We start from the raw sequence: 22,273 nt of genomic DNA, 5'->3' as shown, positions 1-22,273 counted from the left end.
TGTCTCTCCTTCTAAAGATCAGTTGTGCTCTCTCTCTCTCTCTCTCTTTCTTACTTAGGCATCCAACTCAGTTCAGAGTGGAAGACTCTCAAGTCTGACTGGGTGCGGCTTCTGAAAGATCTACAGCTACCAACTACAGCGGACCAGATTCTTTCATTTTGAAGCCTGGTGGGGTTCTTCAGACACTGCATGGCCAATTTTGCTATTATAGCTATGCCACTGTACCAGGCAGCCAGAAAGACCTCCCAGGGCCCCTCACCTACCCATCCCTTGTCTTCCCTCACTTCTTTTTACTGTGGCATGTGCTCTTATTGGACCTTGCCCTGGCATTGCCAGACTCCAACCAACCCTACCACCTCTTAACTGATGAGAGAGTGCGAGTGAACACAGGTGTTTTAGTTCAACTGGATGGGCCCTCCATCCAGCAGTACCTTCTTGTCAAAACAGCTAGCTCTTGTTATGCCCAGTTGACAAGATCCCCAAAGACCACCAGGAATCAACTCCGCTGCAAATACATGAGCGTTTATTTAAAACAAGCTCTGGGCCCTGGTCTCAGCAACCTCCCTGGTGAATAGGAGCAGTGGGGCGGGGGGCTGTCTAGGGGAACAACGTTTTTAAAGGGAAAAACTACAAGCAGAGAGTTACATGCCATGGTGTTACATCATTGGGTAAGGAAAATTGACCTTTCAAATGATTGGATTACTTTAGGAGCCAAGATCAGAAATGGTTCTGGCCTGGCTATCTGGGCTGGTTTCCTAGCAACTGTATCTCTAGTGGTCAGGAAAAGAGTGTGGTCAAGTTAGTTCCTCCCAGCAGGTGGCTGGACATGTCTCTACCTGGCTGACCTTTGTTCAGGCTTGTGCTTTAAACTTTAAACCAATACCCAAAATTCTTTGGTCTCTCAATCCCGTGGTATGTGTGAAAGACCAAAAGATAAGCAGCGATTGTTAACACTATGTAGAGTAGGCGCTGTATAGCAAGAGCTACCTCGCTGCATTCCTTCCCGCCTTCCCGGTTCCGCCTTTCCGGTTCCGGGTGGGTACGTGACTTGGCTCACAATCTGCCTTCCCGCCTTCCCTGTTCTGGGTACGTGACTTAACTACGGCTTTGTTCAAACCACCCAATCAGACCCCTGTAACTATGCTCGCTTCTGTAACCACGCCTCCTGCTCCTGAGCCGTATAAAAACCCGTCACCCCAACCGAGAGGCGCGCAAGTCCTCCAATAGGCTTGGTCGCCCCGGGTACCCGTGTATCAAAATAAACCTCTTGCGGCTTGCATCCGAAGGCTGGTCTCGCTTTTCCTTGGAAAGCGGGGTCTCCCCGTCTAGATAGGCTCCTGGGAGTCTTTCATGTGGATGGCAGCTGTGTCTGAGAGCCCTGATATCGGCAATGGAACTTACCTAGGAAACTCTCTATCACCCTGTTTCAGCCTATCACGGTATACTCCTCCCATTGCCTCTCAGACCCTTTGAGTCATTCCTCTCTCTTCCTTCTTAGGCCCTCACAGATTCAAGCCTTCTGCCTGCTGTTTCTAGAAAAGCCCCACATTACCCTAATCTCCAGTCCTGCCCTAAACCCTGAAACCTTCTGACCCATTCCCCACCACCAGGCATGGGGACTCAACTACTCTGGGGTTTCAGTACCATCCTTTTCCAGCAAGAAATATGAACTCAGTGCCTACATACCCAAAGAGGTCAGTATGTTTGGTTGGCATCTCCAGTTGCCCTCCCCTCCCCCACATAATCTGCTAAACCCCAATTTCTCTCTCCAACCCTGCCCCTTTCCAGAAAAGCCTCCACATTCCTGGCATTCCTGAGGACTGCCCCAATTACCTCACCTGGAGCCACCAGTCCCCCAAGTCCAGCAGGTGCAGAAACATCATCTTCCTTTGGGCCTACATTCCTTAAAAACCCCACCCGCCATAGTCAGGGTGCAGCTTCATTTGGCTTTGTCACCTGAGGGTGCTGCACTCACCCAAAAGCTTCAGTTCCCAAATAAACCTTCTCTTTCTATACTTTTAATCAGGCTTGGATTTGCTTATTTTGTCGGTGGAGATAACCCATGAGATGTTGTAAAATTCCTAATTCGGTTCAAATAATTTTAAACACCCCCTGCAGAATAGCAAAAGCTGCAGAAGAAGTTTGGTGAGCCTTCATGTGTCACAAGCACATAAACTGCATTAGGGAGAACATGCTTGGGATAGAAAAAAACATTCACTCTAGGTCAGGTCCAGAGATGAGATCAGGTCTTGGTATGCACCATGATAAAAATAGCCATGAACAAAGTATGTATGGTTTTATTATGAGTATAAAATTAAGAACAGATAATTTATCTATACAAGACTTTAAGAATGAGACATGACAAATCACCTGTTTCTTGGTAAAAACCTTGTTAACCTACAATATAAAGGAACTATTGCTTTGAATTTATAATGAACTTGTGGAGCAAAGAGAAAGATGAAAAATGTTTTGTCAGACATTAGTCTTAATAAAAGAACCTATAAACAGTAATTCTGCCTTAACTCCTTAAATCCTTTTAACCTATGGCATAAAAAGCTTTTGCTCTGAGCTAACAATGAACTTTTAGTGTGAAGGAGAGCTAAAAAATGTTTAGTTAGATATGAGTCTTAATGGAACAACATGTAATCAATAATCCTGCTGTAACTCTTTCTTGAGTAATGACTCTGTTTTTCTGACAACTGCTTTCATGGGCATGAAGTAATTTTTATTCTGACGTAGAGAATTTTGCTTTAGAGGGTATAAGAGGAACCAAGAAATAATAAACAGTGCTTGGAACCTGCTTGTTGGAGCTCTCTCTTTCGAGTGTGCTCCACCCACCCAGCATGTGCATGTAGATGTGTATGTATGTAAAGTTGTGAAATTTGAAGCTTTGCTTCATCCACCATCGACGAAAAAAGTAAAGTTGTTGGAGCCTGCTTTGCTTCATCTACCAAGTGTGTGTTTGAATGCGTGATTCCTTCCTTCCCCTTTTTTCTTTCTCACCAGTCCCAGATAATTAAGTTTTGTATCCTCAGAGAAAAGTCTGTTGAGTGACTAAGCACTGACTGAACACAAACCTTCCCAGTCCCCCTGACCTGTGAAAGCTTGTCTTTGACAAGATATTAGACCCCAGAGAGCTTCTCTACCTCAGCTAGTTCCCAAGGAAGTGAGACAGAGAACTGCTGGATTTATAAAAGCTTTAAAGCACAGTAATGGAGTAGATATCAACTCTGTAAGATATTTTTCTATTTCCCAGTTGCGTACCCCAATTTACTTGCCATAATTGTTCCTGCCTGGGATGCTTTTGTTCCATCATGCCAGCCCTCATGGACACATGCTTATGGTCCATACTGCCCCATGGCAACTTCCTTCTTTCCAGATTCCTCTCCTGCTTCTCTCTCCTGCCTCAAGGTCCCATCTGACCCTAAGCCCGGGAACCTGAGCTATGACTACTTCTCTCCTGCTCAGTTACAGGCTTCTAGCTATTTTTATTAACCAACCAACTTTAAATTGGGGAGCAAGGTTTACACAACATCAAATAGTGTATGTAAGTATGTGTTTGTCTGGTTAGAAATCAGACAATCTTGGGGGCGAGTATTTAGCATTTGAATTCTACTTAGAACTTATATCTTTTTGAAAACATTTTCTAAATTCTAAACAACTTTATTGTTGAATATTAATATTTATTATAGATTTGCCTTTTAGTAAAGCAGCAGTTATTTCTAAACCTGCTGTATACCCTAATCACCACACAGAGACTAGGATTTATCAAATTAATCTAGAGCACAATGCTGGGTAATAGTTACTCACTCCATACTAAACCTCCAAGCCTGCATACTTTCCTACCATTCAGATTTCACCCATTTTACTTGCTTTTAGTCATATCTTAGGTCTGGTTTATCTCCCCTCATGGTTCAAAGTCCTGTCCTGCCAATCTCTCTCCTCTCCTCCCACTCCCTTCCTTCTCTTCCCTCTGGACTCAGATGTCCCACCCTACTCTCTCCACTGCACAGCATTGGCTGGTTGTTTTATTGACAATACAGAGAACAAATGGTGACATGTTTACAAAAACTTGAGACAGGTGATACTTAGAATAAACATCACAAACACTGTCAGGATTGGAACCAGATAGTGGGGTAGAGAAATCAGCATTTGAATGAACAATGAATAAATTGTATACATTCCACAAGAATATTATACCAACGGAACTTAATTATGAGACTAAGCTATTTAGTCTTCAATCCCATCAGAGATCTGAGTTTGATTATTTCCTGGCATCTACTCCTCTTGGTGTGTTTCCCATGTATTTGTTTGTTTATATTCTAGAGCATTTAGGAATGCTTTTAAATTGTTGGTATGAGAACTCTCCAATTTCTTTTATGAAGGTGCTTAGTGTTATAAATTATCCCCTTAGCACTGATTTCATTGTGTCTTATATGTTTGCATATAGTGTACCTTCATTTTCTTTGAAGTCTAAAAAATCTTTAATTTCTTTTTTTTTCTCTCCTGACCCAGTGGTCATTGAGTAGAAAGTTGTTCAATTCCCATGAGTTTGTAGGTTTCCTTGTGTTTTTGTTGTTGTTGAAATCCAGCTTTAATTCATGGTGTTTGATAAGATAAAAGGTGTTATTTTATTTTCCTTGTCTGTTGAGGCTTGCTTTGTGACAGAGTATATGGTCAGTTTTAGAGATTGTTCTATGGGGTGCTGAGAAGAATGTATATTCTTTTGTGTTTGTAGATACCTGTTAGGTCCATTTGGTTCATGATGTCTCTTCGTTTCATTATTTCTCTGTTTAGTTTCTGGCTCAAAGGTCTGTCCATTGGTGAGAGTAGGGTGTTGAAGTCTCCCACTAGTAATGTGTGATTTAAGCTTTAGTAATGTTTCTTTTACAAATGTGGGTGCTCTTTAGTTTGGGGTATAGATGTTCAGAACTGAGACATTATCTTGGTAAATTTTTCCTTTGACAAGTATGAAGTTTTTGTCTCTGTCTCTTTTGATTAATTTTGGTTGAAAGTCTATTTTATTAGATACTAGAATGGCTACTCCAGATTGCTTCTTGGGCTCATTTGCTTGAAAAACCTTTTTTTGCAGCCCTTTACTCTAAGATAATATTTGTCTTTGTTGCTGAGTTGTATTTCTTCTATGCAGCAGAATAATGGATCTTGTTTTTGCATCTATTCTGTTAGCCTTCATCTTTTTATTAGGGAATTGAGTCCACTGATGTTGAGAGATATTACTGATCAATGATTGTTAATCCCTCTTATATTTTATGTCTGTGGTGGGGTTTTGTGTGTGTGGGGGGTGTGGGGTGTTTGTTTTTGCTGATGTGAGGTTATTTATTTCCTGTGTTTTCCTGGGTGTAGTTAGCCTCCTTGGGTTAAAAATTTCTTTCTACTATCATCTGTAAGGCTTGATTTGTGAATAGATATTGTTTACATTTGTTTTTGTTGTGGGCCATCTATGATGATTTTTGCTGGATATAGTAGTAGGCTGACATTTGTGGTCTTTTAGTGTCTGTAAGAAATCAGCCCAAGCCCTTCTTGCTTTTAGAGTTTCTGTTGAGAAGTCAGGTATAATTCTGATAGGAAACTGTGGGTTTCCCTTAAAGCCTTGAGAAGGGCTTTGTTAACAGTGCGAATGAGAGTCTGTAAAAGAGATAATCACCACGAAAATGATGTAGTGGTTTGAGTAAGAATGGCCTTCATAGGCTTATATTTTTGAATACTTGATCCCCATTTGTCAGAACTGTTTGGGAAGGATTAGATGGCGTAGTCTTGTGGAGGAGATTCATCATGTGAAGGAATGCTTTGAGGCCTCAAAAACCCACACTATTCACATTTAGTTCTTTCTGCCTGGTGCTTGGGGCTGAAGATATCTAGAAACCTGAGCTCTCTAGTGAGAGCTTGTGATCCAGCAGTATGCCTTCCTGCCTGTTGCCATGATTCCTGCCATGACAGCCAAGGACTCGAACCCTTTGGAGACATACATTCCAAGTTAAAGCCTTTCTCTTACAAGTTTCCTCGGTCATGGTGTTTGTATCAGAAATTGAAAAGTGACTAAGACTGGAAGGAGAAGGAGCCTCTGCAGAGAGTCTTCATTTGCAGACCAAATCCATGAGCAGTCTTCCTGAAGAGTCTCTGGCCAATTCCCAGCACAAAGAAACGATCTGAGTTTTATAACCTTTCAGGGTGTCAGGAAGCTTCACACCATATGATTTAGTTCAGCACAGGGTATGTGACAAGGAGCATGAAGAGCTACTTTTCATCTTTTCATAAATTGAAAACTGCCAAATCATAACATGGATTGCTTCTTAAATCTGTCCCATAGACCACTGCAACAGGGTGTGGCCTGACAAGGAGTATGATGTGTGTGCATGTGTGTGTTTGTATGCTGTGTTTTCTCTGTGTTAGCAAGCCACTAATTACAATGGGGGCTTAACATTAATGGCTTTTTCCTAATCACCTTCCAAAATATCAGGTACAACCTGGTTGTGGAAGCAGCTGCTTGACAAAACATCTCTAAATTACCAGTCTACAATTGGCATTGCTTCTTCCTATATGTCTGCCTGCCTTGTTTCTTACTGTGACTCCATCTTTTTCCATTAATTCAACCCTAGTCAATGCAACCAGGAAGATTACCAGGGACGGGGGGCTTGGGGAAAAGGAAATGGCTCAGAAAAACCACTATGGAAAAAAATATTTATCTTGGCTATAAAGGCAGAGGACCCTGAATCAACTGAACAAGAAATTGAATCTATAGAGGCCTTTTACGCTAATTGTTCCCAGAAATATGTTAGTCAGCTCATGGATAGCAAATGATATCAGGAATTGGTTGAGTTCCCACTCAAACCCTAGATTGCTGCATTCAGAAAGGCGTTAGACCCTAGAAAAACTAAAACTAGTGTCTAGATTTATACTGATGATTAGTTTATGAGGAAGGGGCTAGAAACCCTCTGAATAATCACTCCTATTACAAAAGACATTTATAAAGAACTCAGAAGGAACTTGCTCAACTACAAACAACAGCTGGGAATTAAGAATAGCCTAGTGTGTCTGGCACCTCTTTGTTCTTATGCTGCTTAGTATAACCATAGGTTCTGCCCAGATGACCTACAACATTGAGGTCTGGATGGGAGAAGCATTGAGCTAGTGATTAAATATGCTTGCTTGCAATGTAATCACTGTAGCATGTATGAAGAATACAGCTTGCTGCATTCTGAGTTCTTGGCTGCAATCACTGTACTGTGCATGTTGAGTACAGCCTGCTAAACTCTGCTTATTCTCATCTGTAGGTCTTGGGGGAAAGGCCAGTATTCTGGGGAAAGAAAAAAAGGACTCTGATCATGTATAAAAATATATAAGGAAATGATTTAACAATAACAGACTGGGATTGACTCTCTATTCCAAGGAGAGAAGAAAAAAGAGAGGATGAGTAGACACCAGAGAGACTGCCCCCAAGAACAGACTCTTGAAATGAGTCATTCATCAGCTTGTACCTGCCCCTGTGTGTGATTTTTCTCTCGTACCAATCCAGTCCTCCCTATCTTGAGACCTTCCACTGGCTGAGGCTGGTACCAGAAGGCCCACCTCTAAACATAATACATTAAGTTCCCACTCCTAGACTCTCAGAATGGCATCACATGTCAACACATGAAGCTGTGGGGAATACAAACTATATCTGAATATAGCAAGAGAGATCTTTCTAGGAAAAGGAGAAGACAGCTACGAAGACCTTTGGATAAGAATGTTTATGGAATAGTCAGGGAGCATCAAGGAAACGAGTGTAGTCAGAGTAAGAGAAGAAATTAAGGAGGCAGATATGGGGAGGTCAAGGTCCAGGCCACTGGAGAGTTAGCTGCATTTACTTTAAGCGGGAGTCCAGTGAAGAATGGCGAGGTGGAGGGAGAACATGATTTGACTTCCAGGAGGAGCCTCTGACAGTATGCCACCAGTTTCAAAACAGGAAGCAGGCTAACCAGGTAGAATCTGTGGGGTGTTTTGTTTGGTTAGTTGGTTGTTGAGACAGGATCTCACTATGTAGCCTTGGCTAGCTTGGAGCTCACTCTTTAGGCTGGCTTTTTAACTTCACAGAGAGATGCCTGCTTTGCCTTCTTGGGCCTGGATTAAGGTGTGAGGCACCATGGGTGACTAGATCAAATGGAATTTCCAACATCTATCAGTGGGTTACACATTGACTATGAAAATGAAGATAAGGATAACTCCATGGGTTTCACTAAGCAACTGTAGGAGTGTAGTGTCACCCTCCCTGCCCCTGGGGATCGTTGGCAGTTATTGGTCAGAGGTGATGGACTGTGAGTTCCAAGCCCCTCAAGTATGGATGCAAATGATGACTTCTGGGACCAGCTGCCAGGACCAGCTTCTGGAAGACAGATCAATCTTATTCGGGGTGAACAAGGGCTATATAAAACTTTGGAGAAGGGATAGAGGTACCCAGAGTGGTTATAAATCGCTGAGTGGAGGACTCGGTGTAGAGGATGTGGAAATCCCAGGTTCCCCAGCAGACAAGAGGAAGCCAGCTAACAAAGAGCGTTCTCTATTATGGGCTTTCAGGTTGTGGTGAACTGCAACCTTAGCAGCAGAGGTTTCAGACAGTCAAGTGGGAGTTTGGGGAGATGAAAGCCTGCAGAAAGAGTACTTTAGTGCAGGTGCTGAGACCCATAAACAAAATTTGGACAGAGTGCAAGGAATCTTGGGAAAGAAGGGGGAGATAGTAAGACCTGTAGAGGACAGGATCTCCACAAGGAGAGCAATAGAACCAAAATATCTGGGCTTAGGGGTCTTTTCTGAGACTGATACTCCAACCAAGGACCATTCATGGAGATAACCTAGAACTCCTGCACAGATGTAGGCCATGGCAGCTAATAAGGGGACAGTCTCTGACATGAACTCAGTAGCTGGCTCTTTGACCACCTCCCCCAGATCGGGGAGGAGCCTTGCCAGGCCACAGAGGAGGACAATGCACCCAGTTCTGATGAGATCAGATAAGCTAGGGTCAAATGGAAGGGGAGGAGGATCTCCCTTATCCATGGACTTGGAGAGGGGCATAGGAGGAGATGAGGGAGGAAGGGCAGGATTGGGAGGAGAGGAGGGAGGGGACTATAGCTGGGGTACAATGTGAATAAACCGTAATTAATATAAAATGTGAAATTTAATTAAAAAAGAGTACTTTGCTGAAGGGGAGTTAGCTTTGGAGATGTGATATTTCAATGCCTTTTGGAGGTATATCTATAGTCTCAGGCTAGAGCTGGAGATGGAGGAGGAGGTGTAGACCTGGAACTCAAAGCCATTGAGCTGGATGAGGTGGTCCAGGAAGCGCACTTAACAGAGACAAAGTCAGGAGAACTCAGACCCCTACTTCCCCCACCACACATGTGGTCAGAGAGGAGAAACAGCAGGGGCCTGAGCTGCAGCATTCTGAGGAGGAAAGCAGGAGTGATGCCTCAGAGAAGGTGGAGCAGGTGCTTCCTGAGGCCAGTGATGGGCCCCACTGGAGTTATCAGTAATGAAGTGGAATAAGGTACAAAAGGCCAATTAGTAATTACAGATTTTTTGTTTTCTTTAGTGAAAGCACTGCCAGTCCACCTCATTGTCAAGCATAACTACACCTTGCTACCTGGAACAGAGTGACCTGTCATTTCTGTCTACTCACTGGATTCTGTTATAACATTTAAACATTTCTGACAATAAAGTATTACATGTCAAATCAGATAATAAAATATTTAATGTCAGATCCTATAGAGACAGGGTGTCTCTGAGTTTCAGGTAAGCTTGGTCAACAGAGTGAGTCTAAAAACAGCCATGACTACACAGAGAAACCCTGTCTCAAAAGAAACAGAGAGGACAGAAAGAGAAATAGAGAGAGAGAGAGACTGTCTTGGAAACAAACATGGGTCCTCTGTAAAAGTAACAAGTGTTCTTAACAATCTCTTTACAAGTGTTCTTAACATCTCTCAAGGTCCTGAATCTTTATTTTAAACATAAAAATAACACAGAGAAATGTAAGATAAAGAATAGTACAGAAAGGAGTAGAATGGAAAGTAAGAATACTTTCTGACTCAACTTTACAGATATAATCAAAGATTTAATAAAATCTGTTTGGAAATCTATTTCCTCCAGATTTATTGAGGTATAAATTGACCAATTAAAAGTATATATTTATGTTAAGCCAACATAAGTATCAAGGTAAGATTTTTATATACATATGGAATACTAAATGACTATCAAAGCCAAGTTAATATATCCCTGAGTCCTTAATGTTTCTACAAATATGATTTTAACAATCCTAGCCCCCAGGAAGCAGAGGCAGGCAGATCTCTGTGAGTTCCAGGTAGGACTGATCCACACATTCAGTTCCAGGCTATCAAAGGCTACCTAGTGAAAACCTGTCTCTAAACAACAAAATGGAAAAACAAAGGAAACCTTAAGACCATTACAGCACATGCAAACATTTCAAAAGCCTCTGGAACAAAAGCAGTTTTCTCTAAGACTATTTCCCCTCTCACATTGGCAATGAATGAGAGATGACAGCAAGCATGGCCACACCAAGGCTGGCGAACATACAAAAGCCCTGCAAAGACTAAGCATCTCCTGGAAAGTCAGCTGCATCCTGTGGTAAAGTCAACTCATGCTTCATCATGTGTGAGACTGATGCAATACTAAACCGTCTGTTTCTTACCTCCATCAAATACTCCTTCCATGTTCTGGCTTTTATAGACTGATATTCTTTGCCCCAGCCCCTTCCTGTTGACCTTGGCAATGGAGTGGTCTCTGCATTAACTTTACCAAAGCTGTAATCTTTAGACAGGAGGACCATACAAGGACTGCCAAGGCACTGCTCATCACAGCTGCTAAGTTTAGTGAGGAACAGGCAGGCTTCTAGAAAAGTATCAGCAGCCTACACCTTTAATAAATATTATTTCATATGATGGTTAGTTATGCCTTTAATTTTTTAACTTTTATTAATTATACTTTATTCACTTTGTATCCCCCCATAAACCTCTCCCTCCTCCCCTCCTAATCCCACTTTCCCTCCCCCTTCTTCAAACATGCCCCTCCCCAAGTCCACTGATAGGGGAGGTCCCCCTCTCCTTCCTTCTGATCCTAGTCTATTAGGTCTCATCAGGAGTGGCTGCATTGTCATCTTCTGTGGCCTTGTAAGGCTGCTTCCTGCTCAGGGGGAGGTGATCAAAGAGCAGGCCAATCAGTTAAGACAAGATCTTGCTATGTAACACAAGCTGGTCTGAACTTCTTGATTCTCCCACTTCCGTCTCCTAAATGCTGAAAGGACAGAGGAGTACCACCTTGCTTAGCTACAGTAAAATGTTTTAGGAAATCAGATATTTAAAACTGTCAGTAGCCTTCAGCCGCATCCTTCACTTCTGAATGACAGGAGAGAATGGCAGTACCCATTTCCAGAAGATAGTCAAGCGTTTGCACTGAGGGTGTCTTTCCTTCATAGTGTTCATCACTTTCATGTCCTCTTCATCCAGTAGCCAGCTGAGCATCCCGAGCCAGATGAGGCTGGGCAGTCTCATCACACACTGGCTCAGAGCCTTGACAGTGGTGGCCTGAACTTGGATGCATACTGAGAGATGCCTGCAGATGTTCAGCTCTTGCAAGTTAGGCAGGTTGTCGAGAGCTTGAAAGAAATGTCTGTATCCTTCCTGTGTAATCTTGTGATTCACTGAAAGATCTAAGTCCTCAAGTTTCTGGAAGCCTCCACTGGTTGCTATCTTGGCTAGAAAACAAAACATTTAAAAAAGAGAATCATGAGGCTGTCAGTAATGGTGACGAGTTATTGGTACTACTCCCAACCCTGACAATGAAAGTAGGAAATGTTCAACATGATATTTCAGAGGTCATTCTTTGAAAGCACCAAATGGCTGCTTTGCAGATAGGGAACGACCTTGCCAAACTGCAAAGGGGAAACAGAAACCAGGAGAAAGTGCCTAGACAGGTAAAAAACAAACAAAAACACTGATCTACCTGAAAGATCTTACAACTCTACATGTGCTTTTCACTTAGCTTGAAGGTATAAAAGAAAACTAGAGCCATAAGGAAGGTAGACAAAGTGGCGGAGAGATCAATAGATTGAATGACTGACTGATTGATTGAATGACAGATTGACTTTTGTCGTGCTTGGGCATGACCTCAGGGCTTCACACAATCTAAATGAGCACTGCTGAGTACATCTCCAGTTTCACATCTGGAGCTTTAAACACACCCTCTGGAAGTAATTATGGTGTAAATAATGGAATCTATCTCACATGAAATCATGCCCTTAGCTCCTCTTTTAAGGGTTAATCATGTGGGGCAGGTCAGGGACCTCACTAGGAGACCACCCTTAGGAAGATGGGCTCACCTTAAGATAATGTGTTTTTTTCTCAGAATTTCTGAGCCCTAGTGCAGTATCCATGAGCCAAGTGGGATCTGTCTGGCTTCTGAGGTGCATCTCAGAAAGGTAAACCATTTCTTTTTCCTCTCACGTCTTTCTTTCAGATGCTGGTCAATCTGAAAGATGTTCCTCAATTCCTCAACTAAAGTGGTGGAGGATATTTGATTCCATTATGAACCCCATAATTGTGAACTGTAAAACCATGTTTCTTATCTCGTTTGGTTGAGCTGAGAGTAGCAGGCCTGACCCCCACCCCCCAAAAGTTAACATTGGGCATAACAAGCCCTATCACACACCTTTAGTCCAAGAACGTTTTATTGTGAACAGGTGATTATGGTGTGGTTCATCCAGCCCTAGCATACACCCTTAAGAGCTTTCTGTACACCAAATTTAATAAAGTTAACCTTAGATCAAGAGGCAGAGCAATAAACAAGCTCATACTGATTAAAGAATAGGAGGGACTTTGCATTGAGGGGTAGTTAAGACAGTGTGGAGACATAGAAAAGAGCTATTACCTCAAACTCTGGCTTTAGCTTAGGCTTCAGCTCCTCAGCTTCATGGATTTGGGGCTTTGAACTAGGAAGCCCTCAGCCTCACGTTTTTTTGGCCTTTGCTTCCTGAGATATCACTTGAGCTACTAAGCCTTTTGGGTTTTTTCCATCCAGACCTGAGCTGAGAAGGAATGTCAGCTGGGTCCTTTCTCTGCCTCTCTGAGCTAGTAGGTTTTCATCCTGGCATCTGGCTCCCAAGTCTTTATTGGTAAAATTTATTGGTAAAAATTTTTTATAACAACAGTAAAGCCTTGGATTTCATTACCCATGAGAATCATCAGAGTACCCAAACAACAAGGGATTGGCAATATTTACTAGGGACAGAATGTGAACCAGCTTCTGTTGAGGGTAAAAGCTACCACAACACCATGGAGACTTTTGCTCCTGTTTCTTTGTTTTTTCTCAGTCTCCTGTGACCCAGCCTGGCCTTGAACTTGCCATTTATCCAAGCAACCAAGTGTAGACTTACAAGCATGTGCCACATCTAAGTAAAAAAGTGGTTTAATCAATATATGTGAGGTATCTCAGAAATTCCATTCCCAGAAATACCCAACATGTATATTTTATGAGAATGCTCTTAGAAGCACTTCTCAGTAACCAGTTACTAGAAACAACTCAAGTGCCCATTGAATAGGCACACAGAGGGCACAGGTGGTCAAATAATGAACAGACACACAGCAGTGAAATCAATGCACTATGGTCATATGTATTATTCTGAAATAAGGTACAAACACAATTTTTGGTGATAAAAGACAAAACATTGCCTATCTTATGGAATTCCCTTATAGAAAAGTCTAGCTGTAAATAAAGCTACGGTGAGAGAGAGCAGTGCAGTGGTCATTTGTGTATGGAAGTGGAGGGCGCTGTTGGAGAATGTATACAACTTGGGCTTTCGGGCACTGAGGAAGCTCTGTGCCCTAACCTGGTTCATTGCCACACTGACTGAGATGGCAAATGTTTCAGTAACATGTACAGGAAAACGGATGCAGCTCTATATTTCAACTTGCTACAACTTGTTTACATATTGCCAGTATCCAGTTGACCAAAAGGGAATACGGCCAGGTATCTGAAGTAACAAGTGTGGAGACCAAGATTTTACCGGGGTGTGATGCAGTAGCGGAACACTGCTCTGGTGTATGTGAAGTACTGAGTTCAATCCCCAGCACTGGGAAAACAAACCACAGCCTGAACACTTCTCTACCTCCCCTCCCTAACCCACCTACCTTGACTACCTCTAAAGAAAAAAAAAAGGGGAGAGCATTGACCTTCCCACTTAGACCAAGATAAATCTAAGTTTTCAAAAGGGCATGAGAAGCAGCAGCATGATAGTGTAAATGAGGAATGCTTTGGAAGTCTTTTCAGGTCTAGACGTTTGCAGCAGGTAGCACCAGGGGCACCACTGCTTGTACACAGGGTGAAACCTTTTCTCTGAGGTAAGCTCACCAATTTCCAGCAAACTGTCATCATCCAAGGTCTGGTGAAAAGCAAGAACTCAGAGACACTGAAGCTGCAGATACTGCTGGACAATCAGTCTGGCCACTTGGTGAATCCCGTCCCCAGTGGGAAGAAGCAGTTCCTCCAGATTCCTGAGAGAACCCAGAGCCAGTGCTGTGGGAGACACAACAAAGCCATCCTCTGTTGCTGTTCCATTATGAGCAGCTGTGACCTAGACATTCTGCACTCTAGGAGGCCCCACCTAACAGAGGCCTTCCTCATCACTGCCCTCTCAAAGAAGAAGACAAAAGGGGTCAGTGCTCCAGGATATTTGATCACACTGTGAATCCCGGGCTTGTGTTGTTTATCAAAATATCCTGTTTCTAGTTGTGGTGGGGCTCAGCCTTAGCACACACCTTTAATCCAAGAATTTGCTTGAACAGGATTAAATAAAGTCAACAAAAGTTCAAGAGGTGGAGCAAGAAACCAGTTGATAGGGAGTGAATGTAGACAAAAAAATAGAGAGTAAGAGAAAGTCAGAAGGATGGATAAAGAAACACATGGGAGGTAGAAGGGTAAGACATTGAGTTTTGAGGGGTTTTTGAGATGGTGTTGGGAAAGAGAGTTTCCCTTTGTTACATAGGTTGAGGAGGAAGGTCAGCTGAACGCTTTCTCTGCTTCTGTCATATAGCAGCCTTTTTAAATTTTTTTACCCAAGCATCTTGCTCCTGCATCTTTATTGGTGCAACTGAGTGATTGAAATTTGTTTAAAAAAAAAATATATATATATATATATATATATATATATATATATTGCTTCAACACATGGCACAACCACATGAACAGAGAAATTATGGCAGTGCAGACAAACTGAGAAGCTGTAAGATTTGGTAAGTCACCTGGAAATTCTCCAAGAAGTTAAGATGGGAAATACCATAATACAAGGTGCTAGGACCCTGCATAATCCTGCTTTAAATGGCTTTAAAACAGCAGCAGTAAATGAAAAGATAAACGACTTGACTGAGATTGACATAATTCAGATTATAGTTACACCAGCCTAGCAATTAATATTTTATCCTTAATAGCCATAGTAGATTTTTGTACCCTCTCAAAGGAAAAAAAGAAAACTTAGAGATATAGGGAAAATAAAAATATCAAAAGTGGACTGATAGGATACAAGCCTTAGAAGAAAAATTAGAGATACTTATAAATAAAAATGAGAACAACACTCAGACAAAGACAGAGACATTTAGATAAGAACTTACTGTGCCACTGCATGATGAAACTGAAGAGGGGCAGCTTAAGGTTATTAGAAATCCAACCTTAGATTATACAGTAACTATACAAAAGATGATAAGACACCCCCAATGTTCTGAGGAAGTTAAATGGAATCTTATAGGCATATTAAATTTGAGATTTAAAGAAGTAATCATTTTATTTGTTATGCATTCACCCTCTGTGAAGTAAATATTAAAGTTATTGGCAACTTAGAACAGAATTATCCTTTGTCTGGAACAAAGGATTTGGCAACAGCAATATTGGAAGCCAGTTCTCAGTTACAATGGCAAATATGGTAGAAAGAGGAAGCTGGGACTATAGAACAATGATATAAGACTAGAAGTATTAATATTTCCCAGGATCCATTGCTAGGTAAAGGTCAATATGAAGAGTTACAAAGGTAGTTGGAATATGATAATCACACCATGACACTATGTTGCTTAGCAGCTTTAAATGTTTGGTACAAAGTTGAAGAATCAGGAAAGAGGTTGGAGTCATTTACTAAAATCTACAAAGACCAAAATATGCCTATACTGACCCTTTTGTAAAGATTGACTTCAGCTGTGAATAAAATAGTATCAAATTCACAAGTCAGACAAATTTTGATTGAATTTTTGGCTTTTGAAATGCTAATTCAGAGACAGGTGGTGTTGGTACATGTCTCTATTCCTAGCAGTCAGGAGGCTGAGGCAGGTGGATCTGTGAGTTTGAAGCCAGCCTGATCTGCAGAGTGAGTTCCAGATAGCCATGGCTACACAGAGAAATCCTTTCTCAAAATAACCAAAACAGAAAAAATGCTAATTCAGAATGCAAAAGTGTGAGCAGTCCTTTTAAGCAGGATTGGCACCAATAGATGAATGGACCAGCAACATGGCTGATATTGGATCTCATGTTTATAATGCTGCTCTGATAGCAGAAGAAATTTCTAACAGTATTAAGAACAATCAAAATGTGAGATGTTTTAATTGTGGTAAGCCAGGTCATTTTTTTTTCAATGCAGTTTATTCAGGAACCTTGAACAATCCTCGGACCCTGGGGAAAGCCAGCCCACAGCTTAAATAGCCTCTGGGTAGCCAACCCAGGCGTACCACGTGGGCAATGCAGATAGGTCTACATACATGGAAGCAAGCCAGATCCTCAGCCTTAGCCAAATGTGGAATTGTTCGTGACAGAGAGCACTCACCATCGGGAAGGTGGAAGGTGGAAACCAGCTTCATCTTTAAGGCATAGCATTCCGCAGCTCTCTACAGTTCCCCCTTTTTGTTTTAGACGCATCAGGCAAGAGTAGAGGTATGATCTCTGATATTAGAAATAAATTGGGACTTTGTACCGATGTTCATTTAGGTGTCATCCACCCAAAGAGCATCAGACCCATCTGATACCTTTTTCTCAGAGGCGGGACCTGGGGCATCAACCCGCATGCAATCAGACATGCTCTTCTCTGGGTCGAAAGCGGCTGACCCTGAGTGAGGTGCTTAGCCTCGCATCCTGAGCGTAACATTTTAGCTTTTTATGGTATCCAACCATGCTTGGGGAGACTGTCCTGCTTCAATGGCTGTAAAGGCCTGAATGATCATGGCTGCATCACACTGTTGTGAGACTCTAATCTTGCATATATACCACAGGCAAACCAAGGAGACCAACACCAGAAGGCCTGCTAACGCTCCCATGCCCGCCCATTCCTTCAGATGATTTATGGCTGCAGCAATCCATGTTGATAATCCTGTGGCTAGTCCTGCGTCCACTCTGGTAGAATTTACTGTGACAATGGCCACTCTCAGCTGCTCCATCGTAGCATCGAATTCTCCAGTCCAATTACCTAAAATATAGCTAGACAATTGTTTAGACAGATTTGCAGCACAGGAAAAATTCTCATGTTATATGCTAGTGACTCAAAGTCCAGCATATTTTCATTGACAGCCAAGTTGAGCGATTTGCCATAGGGTATCAATTTGCTCCTGCAAGAGGTCAATCCTCTGATTGAACACCATCAAGCTTCCTTTTAGTTGAGGATTAATTCCTTTATGTACAACTAAGGCATGAGCTACATTGGCTAAATGATTATTCAGGGTCTGAGCAGTCTGCCCAGTATGACTCATGCCTCGGTGGTAGCTCCACAGCCGCCAATGAGATGGTAGTAACAATGGTAAGCCAGGTCATTTTTAAAGGGATCGTAGACAAAGCATTCTTAGAAACTATGGGGGTGATTTTCCCCTAGAAATTATTGAAAAGGAAGTCCTCTCAGCTTTGTGGAGTATGCAAAAGTGTGGCAAAGGATGGCACCGGACTAATGAATGAAGATCAACAAGTGAGGAAGGGGAATGGGAGAGGTGAGACTGAATATCACTATGGTGTCCTCCAAAGGACCAGCATGGTTGATGCATGACCCATACTTTGGTGGATCATGCACAGCCACCCAACACAGACTTGAAATAAGTCAATGAATGTAAACAAAAAAGGTCCAGGGAAAGGCCATTCCTCAGGCCTCATAAGACCCAGTCAGGAGGAGGCAAGTGTTCAGATTTCTGTGCTGAGTCTGAGATCTAGTCTCATCAAACAATGAGCATTTATGGGAAACACTCTTAAAAAAAAGCAAGACAATGCCAATATAGGATAGAGAGCTTTATCTTCACAGTTCTTCTCAGATTCATTGTGCATAAGGAGAGCCTGAGTTTCTCCTTGATCCCTTTTGTTTCTTTTAGGTAGAGATAACAACTCTGTGTGTGTGAATGTGTGTATGTGTATGCATGTATGTACATGTGTGCTTTGTGGGGAGATTTGATAGATGAGTCATTGTGCTAAAGTATGGGCACATTCCCCAACCACAGGCTGAATTTTTAAACATTGTGTCTGTACCAAACACATACAGACTCTTCTCCCTCTTCAATATTTCCAGAAGAACACAGCATAACATTTGTTTACAGGGTGATAGGTGTTGTAGGCAATGGAAAGATGGGTTAAAGCACATGGAGGATGTGTGGAGTCATGAGCAAACATGGCGCCATTTTATATCATAGAGGATCTTCTAGTGTTTACAGCAGCAGCAGGCTTTAGACCCAACTGCCATGGGTGTCAAGGAACCACTATACACAACTTGCTTGGTTATGGGTTCACTCTAGGAGGAGGGAGAGGAGAAGAAGATGAAAAAAAATTAAGAAATGTTGTTTTACAAACTTACCAAACTTTCTTGATGTTTCCTTATCTGGAAAGTGTTGGTCGTTAAGATTCAGTATCTTCAGAGAAACAAAATTTGGCAAGACGGTGAGTAGGAAAGAAAAAATAAATTTTAGTTAGGTCAGACATGTTTCCTATGAAAAAGAAGAGTACTGTTGAAATAAAGAGTATTTCAAATGTGATGAAAGGTGATATAAGGTTGAATTACTATGACTAAGTAGAAGACACTGCTCTGAAAATTAAAGATTTAAATTGTAGATAGATGTGTTTCACTTTTGTGAAAGCCTCAATGAAGATCAAGTGTCGTCACACTTCTCACAACAGCATTTGCATTTTAATCCTAGAGTACTGAATGACTGTGCACAGAAGCATCTGAAGTCAAAGTTGTCCAGTTCATACCAAATGATGTGGTTTCAAAGCATTGTCCAGAAAACTCAGTCTCTCTGAGTTTCTTGCAGCAAGCAAGCACAGCCATGAGAGACTCACAATTCAACAGGAAATTACATTTCAGATGAAAGACATGAAGATTTGGAGAGTTCTGAATCAATTTAACTGCAAAAGATGAAAGAATTTCAGAAATTAGAGAAGGCCACGAATTTCTATCAGAATTGGACCCTCAACATCAGTTCCAGCCACACTGATTTAACAGGCTGTGACTCGGGGGCCCAGTGCCTCTGTGACACAGTGGCACAGTATCTAGAAGTCAGACTACATTCATTGGGGTTATACTCAGTTTCTGCAACTGACTAGTGAGCAGACGCCCCGGGGCAAGTTCTTGACCCCCTCTGGAAACAGAGAACTGAAAAAGAAAACTATTTCTGTTCACTATATTTTACCCCCATTGTCAGCATCCTGATGTCTCTATGTTTGCACCCTTTACTGACACAATAGGAATTCTGTGCAAAGTAACATATAAAAAGAGAACAACTCTGAAACACAACTTTAAAAACATGTAAACCTATTTATTTTTTCTATGTGTATGTGGTGTGTGGAGATCATCCATGTGCCAAGCACATTTTGGGAGGTCAGGGGAAAACTGGGAGAACTCGATGTTTCCTTTCACCACACAGATCTATGGGACTGAAGCCAACAGGACTGACTTAAGCACATTTACCTTCAACTTGGAAAATGTTTTGTTTGTTTCCTTTTGTTTCTTTTCAGAAGGGGTCTCATATTGTATCTCCAACTAGCATGAAAATAACTACATTTACAGAGAGAGGCTGACTTTGATGTGATAGTCTTTCTGTCTAACCCTTCCAAATGCTGTTATTATAGGCAGGAGCCTCCATATTCTAATGACTTTTTCACATGCAAATCTGCCATGTCAGTTCCTAGCTTACATCTCCTTAGTGTTCAGTGCCTTAAAAATTAAGGATCTCCACAGTAGAGGACAATGCAGCCACTTTTGATGTGAACTGATAGACTAAGATCAGAAAGGAGAGGAGAACCTTCCCTATCAGTGGACTTGGGGAGTGGCATGCATGCATAAAGGGGAGGGTGGGTGGGATTGGGAGGGGAGTAGGGAGGGGCTTATGGGGAGATACAAAATGAATAAAGTGTAATTAATTAAAAAAAGTCAACTGAAAAAAAATTAAGGATCTGATGTTGCTTTTGTCATTTTGCTAAATGGCATGTTCTAGAAAGATGCCTGCATAGTTGTCTGTCAATAGGAGGCTGGGATGAAAAAAATGGAGAAAAGGTTCTAACTGCTTCTTGGCTATTCAAGCCAACTCAAAAGCCATGTACTCCCTTTGTAAACTTTGTGTATATTGTAAACCTACAAGGCCCCAGGCCTACAAGCAATAAAATTGTCTCAAACCCTGATCTTGTCCCAACAATTAGGTCACAGAATCCCTCCACTCCTAGACCTCCCTGGAAAACTGTGCTGCTCCAACCACACACCATGCAACCCTACATAAACTCTGTGTTCCACCCAGTTCTCTGCTGCTTCTCGCTTGAGAAGAAGCAACCACCCTCCCAGGTTTTCCCTCCCAATAAATCTCTTGTGCGAGGTTTGTTACGTGGTGTGGCTTGGTGGTATTCCTTGGCTCTGGACTGCCAGGATATCTTCTGGAGCACACTGAAACCCTTTAGGCTGAGCAGAAATTTTGCTGGGGAAACCTCCCCTGCAGAAGCAGAGCTATTACACTTGCACTGGGGAAACTCTCCAGGCAGCTGGAGCAGAACTCCTGTAGGGGAAGCCTTTCCCTTCAGAGCTGCAACACCTACAGCGCTCCCAGTTAGATTCCTTTGCCCTCAGTAGACAGATCTGCACTTGCCACTCAGACAGCAAAAGAAGAGGACTCCACACACTGCTTTGCAGAGGAAGCTTTAGGAGTGTAAAGCTCAGGCTATGCAGTCAAACCTTCTGTTTGGAGACACATTTCCTTAGCCCTGAGCCATCTCTGATCTCATTTCCCAAGCTGACAATCAGCAATAATCATCATACCTTCTCTCACACAGGGGCTGTGAAGACTGAGACAGCGGTTGTGAAGGGCTGAGAATAGTTCCCCACATGTTAAAGACTCGGGTAACAAATAAATCTCTGCTCTCTTAAGGAGGAAGAGCACTGTTCCCACACCTTCCCATGTGGGAACAATTCACACTGTGAAGCCCAGGGAAGGTTTAACTAATAATGGTTCTACCAATTACTAGCCAAGTAGCTTTTGCAGCTGAGACATGAGCTGGAGATCCAAGCACCATCTTTACCTAGTCTAGAGAGGTCAGACTCCATGGAAGTTTGGATGGATAACTTCTCCATGTGGTGGAGGTTTGGGAACTCTCCAGGAAGGACTGAAAGCACATCTGCTTTGCCGTCTAGTCTCAAAGACAGTTTTTCAGTCCCGGGAACTTGTCCAAGTCAGCAAAGAGTTGATCTGGAAAGCAGCACATAGTTCCCATCACTCAAGGTCCCCAGTGGAAGTTATAAACTATGCTGTCATCTTTAGCCATTTTCATGCTTTCAGAATGAAATTTCTCAGACTTCCTAACATCTGTGTAGGAAGCACAGCCATGAAGATACTTCCATCTGCTGATTATAGACTATAGGATAAGCCCTGTGCTGGTCTCTAGACTCACAAAATATATAAAATTTCCCCCAACCAACAAACAGCATGGGAAACAACTGGTTTTGCATATGCAAAAGATTATAGTTTAATTTTTAACTCCAACTTACATAAAAATGTAACTCAGAACCTCTCCACCAACCTGATACTGTGCATCCTCTTCCAAAGTCTGTCCAGGTAACTCTCCAACCCTCCTCTCTCATCCATCCCCAAACCGCATAGATCTAGCTTGGATCCCACATCCAGTACCTAGGCCTAGTCCAGCCACCTCTGCTTGTGTCACTGCCAAACTGTAGAATTCTTTTACAATCCACCCTGCCTTCCTTTCCATCCCCAACCTTCAGCCACATCCTACA

The 22,273-nt window shown here is 42.2% G+C and overlaps 1 pseudogene; it reads right to left on the bottom strand.

Annotated features, from left to right (window-relative positions):
* Positions 1 to 11,306: 11,306 nt before the first annotated feature.
* LOC132654904 (baculoviral IAP repeat-containing protein 1a-like) overlaps positions 11,307 to 22,273 on the bottom strand; it is a 49,062-nt pseudogene continuing 38,095 nt past the window's right edge.

The sequence above is a fragment of the Meriones unguiculatus genome, chromosome 6 (assembly GCF_030254825.1).
Source record: "Meriones unguiculatus strain TT.TT164.6M chromosome 6, Bangor_MerUng_6.1, whole genome shotgun sequence".
Lineage (NCBI taxonomy): Eukaryota > Metazoa > Chordata > Mammalia > Rodentia > Muridae > Meriones > Meriones unguiculatus.
This window is presented reverse-complemented; position numbering and strand designations above follow the sequence as displayed.